The sequence below is a fragment of the Felis catus genome, chromosome F1 (genome assembly GCF_018350175.1).
Source record: "Felis catus isolate Fca126 chromosome F1, F.catus_Fca126_mat1.0, whole genome shotgun sequence".
NCBI lineage: Eukaryota > Metazoa > Chordata > Mammalia > Carnivora > Felidae > Felis > Felis catus.
Window position 1 is genome coordinate 66,047,410 of NC_058384.1, and position 11,029 is coordinate 66,058,438.

The 11,029-nt window shown below is 52.3% G+C and overlaps 1 pseudogene; it reads left to right on the forward strand.

Moving 5' to 3' along the window:
• Nucleotides 1–8,396, forward strand: LOC111558358 (annotated as a pseudogene).
• The last annotated feature ends 2,633 nt before the right edge of the window (nucleotides 8,397–11,029 follow it).

An 11,029-nucleotide genomic window follows, 5' to 3' on the forward strand; every position in this document is an offset into this window, starting at 1 on the left:
GACAAGGACAGCAAGATACAAAAGAGACAGCTTGGCTCAGGACAAGGAGAGAAGGCAGCGTGGGAGCGGGGAGAAGAGCACGGAACAGAGGGAGCTGCGAAGAGGCAACATACTTGGGAATGAGCAGAGGAACACACGGAAGGTCGGGGAGACACTGACGCCTCCCGCCCTTTCCGGGAGGTCTGTGTGGCCCCCCGCTGGGCCTGGGGGGTCTGGGGCTGGCGCTCCCCGACACTGAGTGCGCAGAGCCCCTCTCACAGCCAGCGCGACATTCTGCGGAGGTGGGAGGAGACAAGGTTTGCTTTCTCTTCTCTCTGAGCGAGGGTGACCGTCTATGGCCAAGGATGGCCCATCGGACTCACGAAGCAAAGACGCTGCAGAGAGACGGAACCAGAGCCTCATCAGAAGGGAACAAAACGAAGCGCGCTGCAAGGCTGCTCAACGGGGAGGCTCGGATCCGCCCGCGCTCACAACCCGGGCCGCGGGACCCTCCCCCGGAGCCCCTGGCCCGCAGTGAGGCGCAGTGCCCACGGGAGACGGTCCTCTCGAGACGATGGGGCAGGGCTCCGGGAGCTGGGTGCGAGGAGGACGGCCAAGAAAGAGAACCTCAGGCTGGTCGGGGCCAGCCTGGAAGACAGGGGTCTGCGGGTGACAGGGGCTGACGGAGAGGGTGGGACCAAGCGGAGGCCCTTGCACGAAAAGGCAAGAGCGAGGCTCCAACCGAAAGAGAAGCAGCAGGACCACGCCGCAGCCCCGCCGCTATCGCACACCCGGTTCTCCGGTGCAAACGGCGTATCTGCGCCAGGTCTGCCCCAGAGGCTTCAAACTTTCGTCTCCAAAAGCCTACCGCCGCCCTCTGAACTACAACACCCAACATGCTCCACTCGCAGGACGAACGACCCAGCCCCTTCCGCCCCCGCTAGCCAATGGGCTTCGCCAATTTCCTCTGGCCCGGGAGAGAGGGCGCTTTCTGCCCCGTGAGCCGCTCGGTTTGACCCCCCAGGCGTTCCAAAAGTGTGGTACTGAACACGAAACCAAAGGCATAGGACCCAGAGCTAAAGGCGGAGTCTTCGTCGGCGTGGATTCCACTACGGAACATGGGCCGCTAGGGCGGACGGACAGTGCCACGCCACGATTTTGGGGTTCCCTCCCCGCTTCTTCCGGGGCGCGCCTTCGTCCTGTGGCACAGGCGCACTCCACCTCTTGGGGGCGGGTCTCGGACCCGCAGCACACGCGCATTTCCCCACCTCTTGGGGCGGGCCTCGGACCTCCCGCACATGCGCACTTTGCATCTTCTGCTGGACGGTCCTCCGAGCTGAGAGGCACGTGCGCGCTTCCCTGCCTTCCCAGGGAAGCAAGTTGAGACACGACCCCTCTGCTTGTTCCCGGTGCTGTTCTGCAGGTATTGTATTTGGGGTAATGCTGTCCTTTCTTTAATTCATTTTTTTTTCTTGTGTTGAACTTCAAGACGCAGCAATGAAATGTTCTTAAAAGAGCCCTAAAGCAGGGGTTGCAATCTGGCCTGTGTAACAGAGCAGCGGTGGGGTTGGCAGTCACCTGAAGGTCCGGCCCTGGGCCGCTGGTCTCTGAGGCTGGGAGGGAACGAGGCTCCGCCCGCCTTCGCGTGCTGGGGGTGCTATGGACCCAGGCCTGCCGCCCCCAGCCTCCAGGCCCCTGGGCCACAGGGCCCGAGAAGCGAGCAGGTGGCAGCGTCGGACGCCATGAGTATGATCTGCACGCCGGACAGCGTTGCTGGGGCCGCTGGAAGGAGCGACCAGGAAAGAGAAGACAAGCTTCGTTGGCCCCTTCTTCTGTACCTGCAACTCCTGATAATTCCCCTCCTACGTACCTTCCCATCTGACCACTTTTCTCCATCCCTACCGCCATTCACGCCATCTCGTTCAAGCGATTTCCCTGTGTCCGGTGTCCCTGTGGGATCAGGCTAAAATGCAAATGCGAGCATTAAAACATGCCATAGGCTCCGTCACCCCAGCATAAAGTACGCACACCTTAAGGCTGGGTGGCCTGGCCACCTCCTACAGCCGTGCTCTCCCACCCTATGGCCTAGTCATCCTTAAATACCAACAGGACCTTTAACCCACCAGGCTACGTTTTACCCCAAGGGCTTTTTTCACATAGAAGCAATTTTATGAGCGTCCTGAGCTCTGCTGAACACCATCCTGACTCGGTTTCTACCAGAGTCTCCTACCAACGCTCTGCACTCCCTGCCTGGCTCTGACAGATTCTGCAGCTTTCTGATCCCGTGGTTACCAGAAGTGCAGCGTAGGTAATCCGCTTTAAAACTTCAGCCTCACACCAGGCCGTACATTCCTTCCTTCCCCCCCCCACCCCCCGCACCAGCCAGGCTTCCGCTGTGGGACCTGTTTGGGGGGAACTGGTGCACTCTGTGTCCTTCAGTAGGAGGCTCACTAATTTAAAGTACTTGCTACGTGGGGAGCTGGAGGAAGCATTGGGGAAGGTGCGGGAGGAATGGCCAGGAGTGCTTTTACCTAACTGGGCGTGTAATTACAATCCTCTGTCGGTTCTCTGCCTCTCAGGCTAAGGCTGACTGGTCATGGATACCTTCCACTTGGAAGGGGCCCAGATGCCAGCTGTTAAGGGCACAGAGGTTTGTTTTGTGGAAGCTCTCCCCCACTGCACAATCCCAGATGGGGAATCTGCTCCAGCTTAACTGCTTCCCACAAGCCCCCCCGGTCCTGCCCTTGGTGGTACAATGAGGCTGTGCTGGCTACCGATTTTCTCGGGAGGGGAGCAGCGAGGTAGCCTGAGCCCCGCTGATGGCCACACCTGTTCACGTGACTTTCGGAAAACTCACAGATCTGTCTGCACCAGCAGGAACTCGTTCTCGTTGTTTGACTAGAATAGAAGGGAAATTACAGCTCCTGTCACTAGGCTGCAGCCTCTGGATGTGACATCCCTTCCTTCGTCTGTTCAACAAGCCACTATTAACTGACCTGGAAGGGATGAGGGGGATTTAATGCATGTCTGGCTGGGGCCCTTGGCGCAGTGAGGACGGGGTGATGGGTGATGGCGTATTCCTGTGCTCAAACACCAGGCAGAGTTCTCAGGAGCTAGCGCCTCCTTCCTTCTGTTCTCCCTCCCTGCACCCCCTCAGTGGGGCAGAAAGGACAAATTGTCCCATGGGCCCAGGGGAAATTGCTGCTTGGCCTTCAGAGCTCTGGGATAAAATTGGATATTGCTCCCAGGACGCAATTCCAGACGTCCAGCCCTCCCATAATATACCCCTGCCCTGACTTGTCTGTTCTCTCCTTCAAAATGGGGGCAGGGGCACCTGGGTGGCTCAGTCAGTTAAGCATCCGACTCTTGATTTTGGCTCAGACCCCGATCACACGGTTCGTGGGTTCAAGCCGTGCGTTGGGTTCCTCGCTGACAGTGTGGAGCCTGCTTGGGATTCTCTGTCTTCCTCTCCGTCTGTCTCGTAATAAATATTTTTTTAATGTTTATTTATTTTTAAGAGACAGAAACAGAGCACGAGCTGGGGAGGGACAGAGAGAGAAGGAGACACAGGATCCAAAGCAGGCTCCAGGCTCCAAGCTGTCAGCACAGAGCCCAACGCGGGGCTCGAACTCATGAGCCGCGAGATCATGACCTGAGCCGAAGTCGGACGCTTAACTGACTGAACCACCTAGGCACCCCTCTCATAATAAATATTTTTTAAAAATAAAATAAAACGGGGACAGCATTTTTGTCTGAAGAGCCAAGTTCCTGGGTTAACTAAAACATAAACTAACCCAGAACATCACATTCTACTGTTCATCCAACAAATACCTATTGAGCAATATTTATATGCTAGGTTTTTTTGGGGGTGGGGGAACTACAGTAAAGACAATTCCTGCTCTCAAGTCACTTACAGTCTGGGGCGGAGATGTGAAGAAACAGTTTGAGCACCAAGTACTCTGACAGAGCACGCGCATGTGGCTTGGAGGAGATACAGGTCGGGATCCCAAGGAAAACAGCCCCGACTCAGCCTTAAGGTAGGAGCTGAGCATGCAGAGAGGCGGGAGGGGAGAGAGGCTTTAAAAAAAAAAAAAAAAAAAAAAAAAGCAATGATGTGATTTAGTGGACTAGGAGAGGAGAGGCCAGAGTCCCAGGCCTTTACTTATTGGGCCAGTGACTGTGTGCCCTTGGTCACCTTCTCCTGCCTGAGCTTCCTGCTCTGTTAGGTGAAGGAAGTGGACCAATGATCACAAGGTTCCTGTGTTCGCTTCCTGGGGCTGCTGTGACAACCACAAACGTGGTGATTGAAACCAACAGAAATTCATTCTGTCACCAACTGGGAGGCTAGATGTCTGAAATGGAGTACTGTGCTTCCCCCGGAGGCTCTGGGGGAGAATCCATTCTGTGCTTTTTCCAGCGCTCGGTGGCTGTGGTGGTTCCTCAGCCCGTGGCCTCCTCTCTCTGCTCTGTCTTCACATCTCCTTTCCTCTGCATGTCTGTCTCTCCCAGAACTCCATCCTTCTCTCTCTCAACGGCACACGTGCGATTGTGTTTGGGACCCACTAGGATAACCTAGGAGGATCCCCTCTTCTCGAGATCCTTAATTACGTCTTCTGCGCATATGGTAACGTCCGCACTTTCCAGGGAATTGGCACAGATATCCTGGGGGTGGGGGATCCATTCACAGACCTTTACAAGTTCACAGAGACTGGGGAGAACCACCTTGGGAAAATCTGCGCTGCCCTGCATTCTCCTCCCCACTTCCCTCCCTTTTACCCTAGCTCTTATTTAAAATAACCTACATTTGTATACAGTTTTATGGCTTAAAAGGTTATTATGCGTTTATAAGCTCATTTCGGTCCCATAAAAACCTATAAATTTTGCCTATAAATTATCCCTATAATTCCATTGGCAAAGAGTAAATGGAGGTTCATAGAGATTATGTGACCTGACCAAGGTCACAAGTGCTGGAAAGAGTGAGCACTGGGCTCCAACCTGAGTCTTTGGCCACAACTCCTGTGGCTCCTGCCGTCATCACCTGCCTGAATCTTGACAGGGCATCGAGAGGTTCCGAGACCGGGACTGGGAGATGCCCTTGGAGTACATTCAGCTCTCCCTGCTCCTCCTGCTGAGCACAGCTAAAAACACTGGGTGTTTTCTTTTTCTTTTTTTAATTTTTTTTTTAACGTTTATTTATTTTTGACACAGAGAGAGACAGAGCATGAACGGGGGAGGGTCAGAGAGAGGGAGACACAGAATCTGAAACAGGCTCCAGGCTCTGAGCTGTCAGCACAGAGCCCGACATGGGGCTCAAACCCACAGACCGCGAGATCATGACCTGAGCTGAAGTCAGCCGCTTAACCGACTGAGCCATCCAGGTGCCCCAACACTGGGTGTTTTCTATAAAACCAGCGTAAGAAGACCCTGAAAGGTGGGAAGAAGAAGGCAGACTGACTAGGGACCTTGGAGCCCGAGGAGGGACATGGCAGTGAGTTCCCTGGGTTTTCTTTTTGTTTCCTACATCCTGGACTGGGTGCTGGAAAAGCAACCCAGAAATGCCAATGGGCACAGACAAAATAAAGTCTCAAGAAAAGCCTGCTTGCTTTCTCTAGCTGGAAAAACAAAACTAGGAAAGAGGCAATCCAGCAAGACATAAAAGTTTTGGACAATAATTGCCCTACCCTAGCCAAATACTATGGAAAAAATCATGGCCCCACCTCCACCACATAAGCAAAGACCAAGTGGGGACCCCAGGCCCCCACCCTTGCCCAACTGTAATGAGGTACTCCTCCTCATGTCCCACCCCAGGCTGCTAGGGTAGTGTCATAGAAGACACAGTGGGATCCAGAGTGTCATAGAAGACATCCCTGCCCAGAGGTAAGGAACTCCCCATCCAAGAGTTACAGGGTGCCCTTCCCTGTCCTGCCAGAGTGTCAGAGGAGGCCAACTGGGGGGATCTAAAATCCCATATCCACCCAGCAGTGAGGACTTACCTCTCTGTCTAACTGTGGTTTGACAAAGGAGGCTAAGTGGAGAACCCAGACCTTTGCCCCACCTGGCATTACTGGGGAGATGCCCCCACCCACAACTGGCATGATGTCAGAGGAAACTTGCTGAAATAGAAGATGTAAATAAGATCCAGAGTCTCCTAACACCCAAATGTCCAGAATACGATCAAAATCATACATCATACCAAGAACCAGGAAATCTCAAATTAAAGAAAAAGAAAAGAAGATAATAAGCAGATGCCAACAGCACGATGGTGCAGATATGGGAATTATCTGACAAGGATTTTAAGGAATCATAAAAATGCTTCAACAAGGAATTATGAATACACTTGAAACAAATACAAAGTAGAACATTTCAGTGAAGGGGTGCCTGGGTGGCTCAGTCGGTTAAGGGTTCAGCTCTTGGTTTCAGCTCAGGTCGTGATCTCACAGTTTGTGAGATTGAGCCCCACGTTGGGCTCTGTGTCTGGGCTCAAGCATGGAGCCCACTTGGGCTTCTCTCTCTCTCTCTCTCTCTCTCTCTCTCTGTGTCTGCCTCTCCACAACTAGGAAGTTGAGAGGACTCTCTCAAAATAAATAAACTTAAAAGAAAATCTCAGTGAAGAAATCAATGATATAAAGGAGAACCAAATAGAAATTCCAGAACTGCAAAATATAATTACCCAAGTAAAAAAACTCCAAGGAAGGGAGGACTCAACCTCAGAATGGAGGGGGACAGAGGAAAGGATCCATGAACTTGAAGATGTAACAGTACAATTGAGCCAAGCTGAACAACAGGAAGTGGGGTAAGAAAAACAAACTTCGGTTTCTGAATCATCATGTCTTGCAGTTGAAGCAAAAAATATAACATTGCTGAATGTGATTTTCAACATATCCAGAGGAAATACTTAAGTTATACTGCAAATGGATAAGGGTGAAGGAACTGAGAGGGAGGTGGTACTTTTTCTACACTTGTCTCCAACTGGTAAGCAGTGGACACCACTAGGTCTTCATGATGACAGAGTAATTCTGTATCGTGATTTCAGTGGTGGTTATAAGACTCTGCATGGATGATAAAATGCCATAGAACTCTATGCACACATTTGCCCCAATGTCTGTTCACTGGCTTTGATTTTGTGCTATGGTCGCACTCCGTTACATGGCTTCTCTCTCTACTCTCTTTGCAACTTCCTAAGTGTCTGAAATGATTTCAAAACGAAAAGGAAAAAGATAAGGGGATTGAAGGGGCATCTTCACAAGCAATGGGGAACACTTTCCATTCTAGAGGCCAGGCGTGAAGGGAGGCGTGCTCAGAGGACAGAGGTTTGCAGACCAGAACCTTCAGTTCAGACCCAGCCTCACCCTCAAGTGACATCACAAAGCCTCAGACGCCCCCGCCCACCACCCAGAAGTTTTATCAATTAAGCCATCAGCTCAGGACTATATTTGCACTGGAAGCTGTTGTCCAACCTGGCCAAGCACACTTCTCCTCTCCCTGTTCAGTTATGTCCGAGAAAAATGGCGCCATGCAAGCAACAGGGTCGACAGACATGTGACTGCAGCTCCTCACCCACTCTGAAGATATAACAAAGCTGCCTGGTTCTCCTGGTGCGTAGTCGTTGGGGGAGTCTGCTCATACCACTTAGCTCAGCCCTCTCGGAGAACCCTATGTCTTCCTCACAACTCCCAGCCTTCCTGTGGGACAAGAGCACACTCACCACCGCCATATCTGACCCTGCTCACCTGGTAAAGGTTCTCTTCTTCTTTGCACTCCTGATGACCCTAGTCACTCTACTCATCCTGGTCTAGAAGGTAACCAAAGACCGAGACAACAAGAACAGAGAGCCAGACCCGAGAAAGGAAGATACTCTGCTGGCGTGAAGGTGGACAGTCACTGCCAAGGACTCCATTGAGGGGAAGACTGGAGGCTCAGGAGGCAGCGCCATCCCGGAGCCAGAACCTGAGGAGGAAGAGCTGCTTTGCGGGGGAGGTCCCCCGGGGAGGGGGGGTCCCCCAGGGCCTCCCCCTCCTCCACCACCACTTATGTAATTCACACTCATCTTGCTGTTCTCTGGCTCATCCAGGCTGCCAGGTTTGAATGTCTTCTCTCTGTGGATCTTCTAGACTGAAATTATAAATGGCTCTTGATTTCTGCATTAACCGAGGAAAAAACAAACAAACACGTGGAGAATTAAAAATTGATTACAAAGCCCACATCTTCCTTTCTAAACTGGGCAGGTGTTGACTCTGGGATATTGAAATTATTGGGAGCTCACAGCATCTCTGACTATATAATGAAGCTATACCAGAAGCTCGGTTCCAGAAGATCCTTGAAATAGAACAGCTCACCTACTCCAAATTCTAGGTAAAATGCTCCCTCCTCTTCACCTAATTCTAAGAATAAAAAGTATTATTGCTCTCAAAAAATGACGGGAAGTACCAAATACTTTTCTTTCTTCTCCCCCATCCTCCAACTTTATGGGCTGACAAGCTTTAAAAATATCATTTTCTAAAATAATAATTTCATTTTTAAAAATCTTTTCTGGGTTTGGAATGAATTAACTCTCTTTTCAGATGAAATCCAAATTAAAGAGGCAGCATTTTGAAAATCCGTACTCTCACTCAGTTAGGCTTGGGTTACCCAAGGAGCATCCGACCATTTGCCTGGAAGGAATTAGTAATTTTTTTGGAGAAAAACCTCTACGTCCAACCCCATCGTTGACTTCCTCCTGGAAGCAGCCTGTCAGGTGTTCCCTTGTCTCCCTCCACGTGCACTTGACTCTGGGGTCGAGAGCCAACAGCCCCTTCCTCAAAAGCCTTCCCCATTGCTTAAAATCATGGGACTATGTGTTCAGCTGTCTCAGAGCACACGCCCCCCCGTCCTGCCCCCCCCCCCCCGGTGTCTGGGCTGCATACTCTGCATGTGTCAACCACAGGTCATCCATGCACTTCCGCTATAACCTGTAGAAATTAAGGAGCTTGGTCACTTGGTGCTGAGGAGAGGTCAGTATTGCTGCCAGATGCAAGGGGAACCCCCCCCCTCCCAGGGCAGGGAGTGTTCCCACCTGCTTCCTCGACTGTCTGATAGGTGGTGCTTGTCTTGTGGCTGACCGACTTTAGTGGAGACAGATCACAGCTGGCCAGCAATGGGGCTGTAAGTCTCACGGCCAAGGAAGATGTATCCCTCTCTCCTCTGCAGCATGGGGCTCTTCCTCAGAGGCGGGCTAGCGTTCCTCTCCAGCTGGCTACCACGCCCCGTGTCCGTCCAGCACGCCAGCTTGGGAAGCACAGGGTGTGAGGGGGTGTTGCCTTGAGTGTGCATGGTTTCCACGCATCGTTCTGTCGAGAAGGAGCTCCACGAAGGCCTTTGTGCCTCCAAGTTGGCATCAGGGTCCTCAGCACCCCAACACTCTGCAGATGTCTCTCCCCTATCCTGAAAATGCCTGTACTTATCCACCAGATGTTTACTGAGCTCTCGCGAAGAATCAGGCTCAGTCCTGGGTGCTGGGGCTGTGAGAGGAAGGGCCCCCGTTTTCTCTCTCCTCGAGCCCATCCAGCACCGTGAGAGATAGACGTCCATGAAATGATCGCATGGGTGAATGCTTAATTATATAACAGAAAAGTGCCCTGGAAGAGAATTGGGCTTTCTGGGGGCATGTATGGAGGCGTGTATAGAAGGAGCCTGGCTGGGGCTGGAGAAGGTGCGCCTGGGCACAGGAGCCTGGCTGAAGGGTGGAACAGGTGGAAATTCTGCACATAGGGATGCAGGCAGGCGGCCCTGCGTTCCAGAGTGAGATCAGCATGTGCAAAAGCCCATAACCAGAGGGGTTGTTGTGTCAATAGTATAGAAAGATGGGGCCTTGGGAGCACAAAAAGCAAGGGCCAGAATAGAAAACTACGAGCTGGAGACATAGGTGTGAGCGGAGCCCTCACAGCCAAGTGCGTCTATTACAGGCCACTCCCGGGGACCCTAAATTACCCTCCTCCCCAAGCCACTCACGTACCCCAGATCTGTTTTACTGACAAACCAACCGGGCTGCATTGCAAGCTTATGGCCACCCGATGGCAGCAAAGGGCCACACTAGGCACAGGGACCCTCCCTTCCCCGCTCAGAGCTGGATTGTCCTCCTTAAGGGACTGCCAACCACATTATCCACAATGGGAATCTCTTGTCCTCAAGATCTGCTGGCTGGCATTTTCATCATTTTTTAAACATACTGTGTAATGAGCATCAATTATATGCTGACTCTCAACATAACGGTATATCCCTTCTGCCTCCGTGCCCTGTGGAAAGGACACTATCCCTCCTACAGGCAGGAAGATGAGGTTCCGAATCCCAGAGAGGCTGCCACCTGCCCAAGTCTCACAGCAGAGCCAGATTATCGCCCCTCTCCCATGCTTCCCCGGAGCTCCTCGGAGAATAAGACAGCTTCTGCTTGGAGACAGCCCTCCTTCCCTATCAGAAGTTCCTCTCCTAAGGTGTCACCAGCACGAGTGTGTGTGGTTCTCTTGTGACTGGGGCGCCCTGCGTCTTCCTCTGCCTCTCCCACCTTCAGAGCGGTCTCTGCTGCTCCAGGCCTGCAGGGACCAAGCCAGCAGGTACCGATCACCATAAAGCATCCAGAGGGTAATGGGGACCCGAGGGAGGAGGCAGTGAAGGGGGAACTAAGATGCTGCTCCCTCCTCCAGGGAGCTACCAGCTCAGATGTGGCTGAGGACCTCCCTTGAAGCGGTAACAACCCTGGGTGATTTCAGAGAAAGGCCAAGCATGGGTGCTAATGGAATGCTGTAGGCATTCTGAACCCTGAGGGCCCTGTGGGCTGGATCAATCAGGGAGGGCTTTCTGAAGCAGGTGACACATTAGGATACCAGACAGGGTTTAGGAATCAGAAGGAAGCACGTGACACGCATGACAAAGGGACAAGGGACAGTGAGCCAGCCACACGATACATGTAGGGAACAGTGGGAAGTCAGGTTGAGAAGAGAGTATCTGCAGTGGTAAAGGCCTTGAATGCCAGACTAGGGTGTTCGATTTCAACCGAGGGACCAAGGAAGGTTCTCCA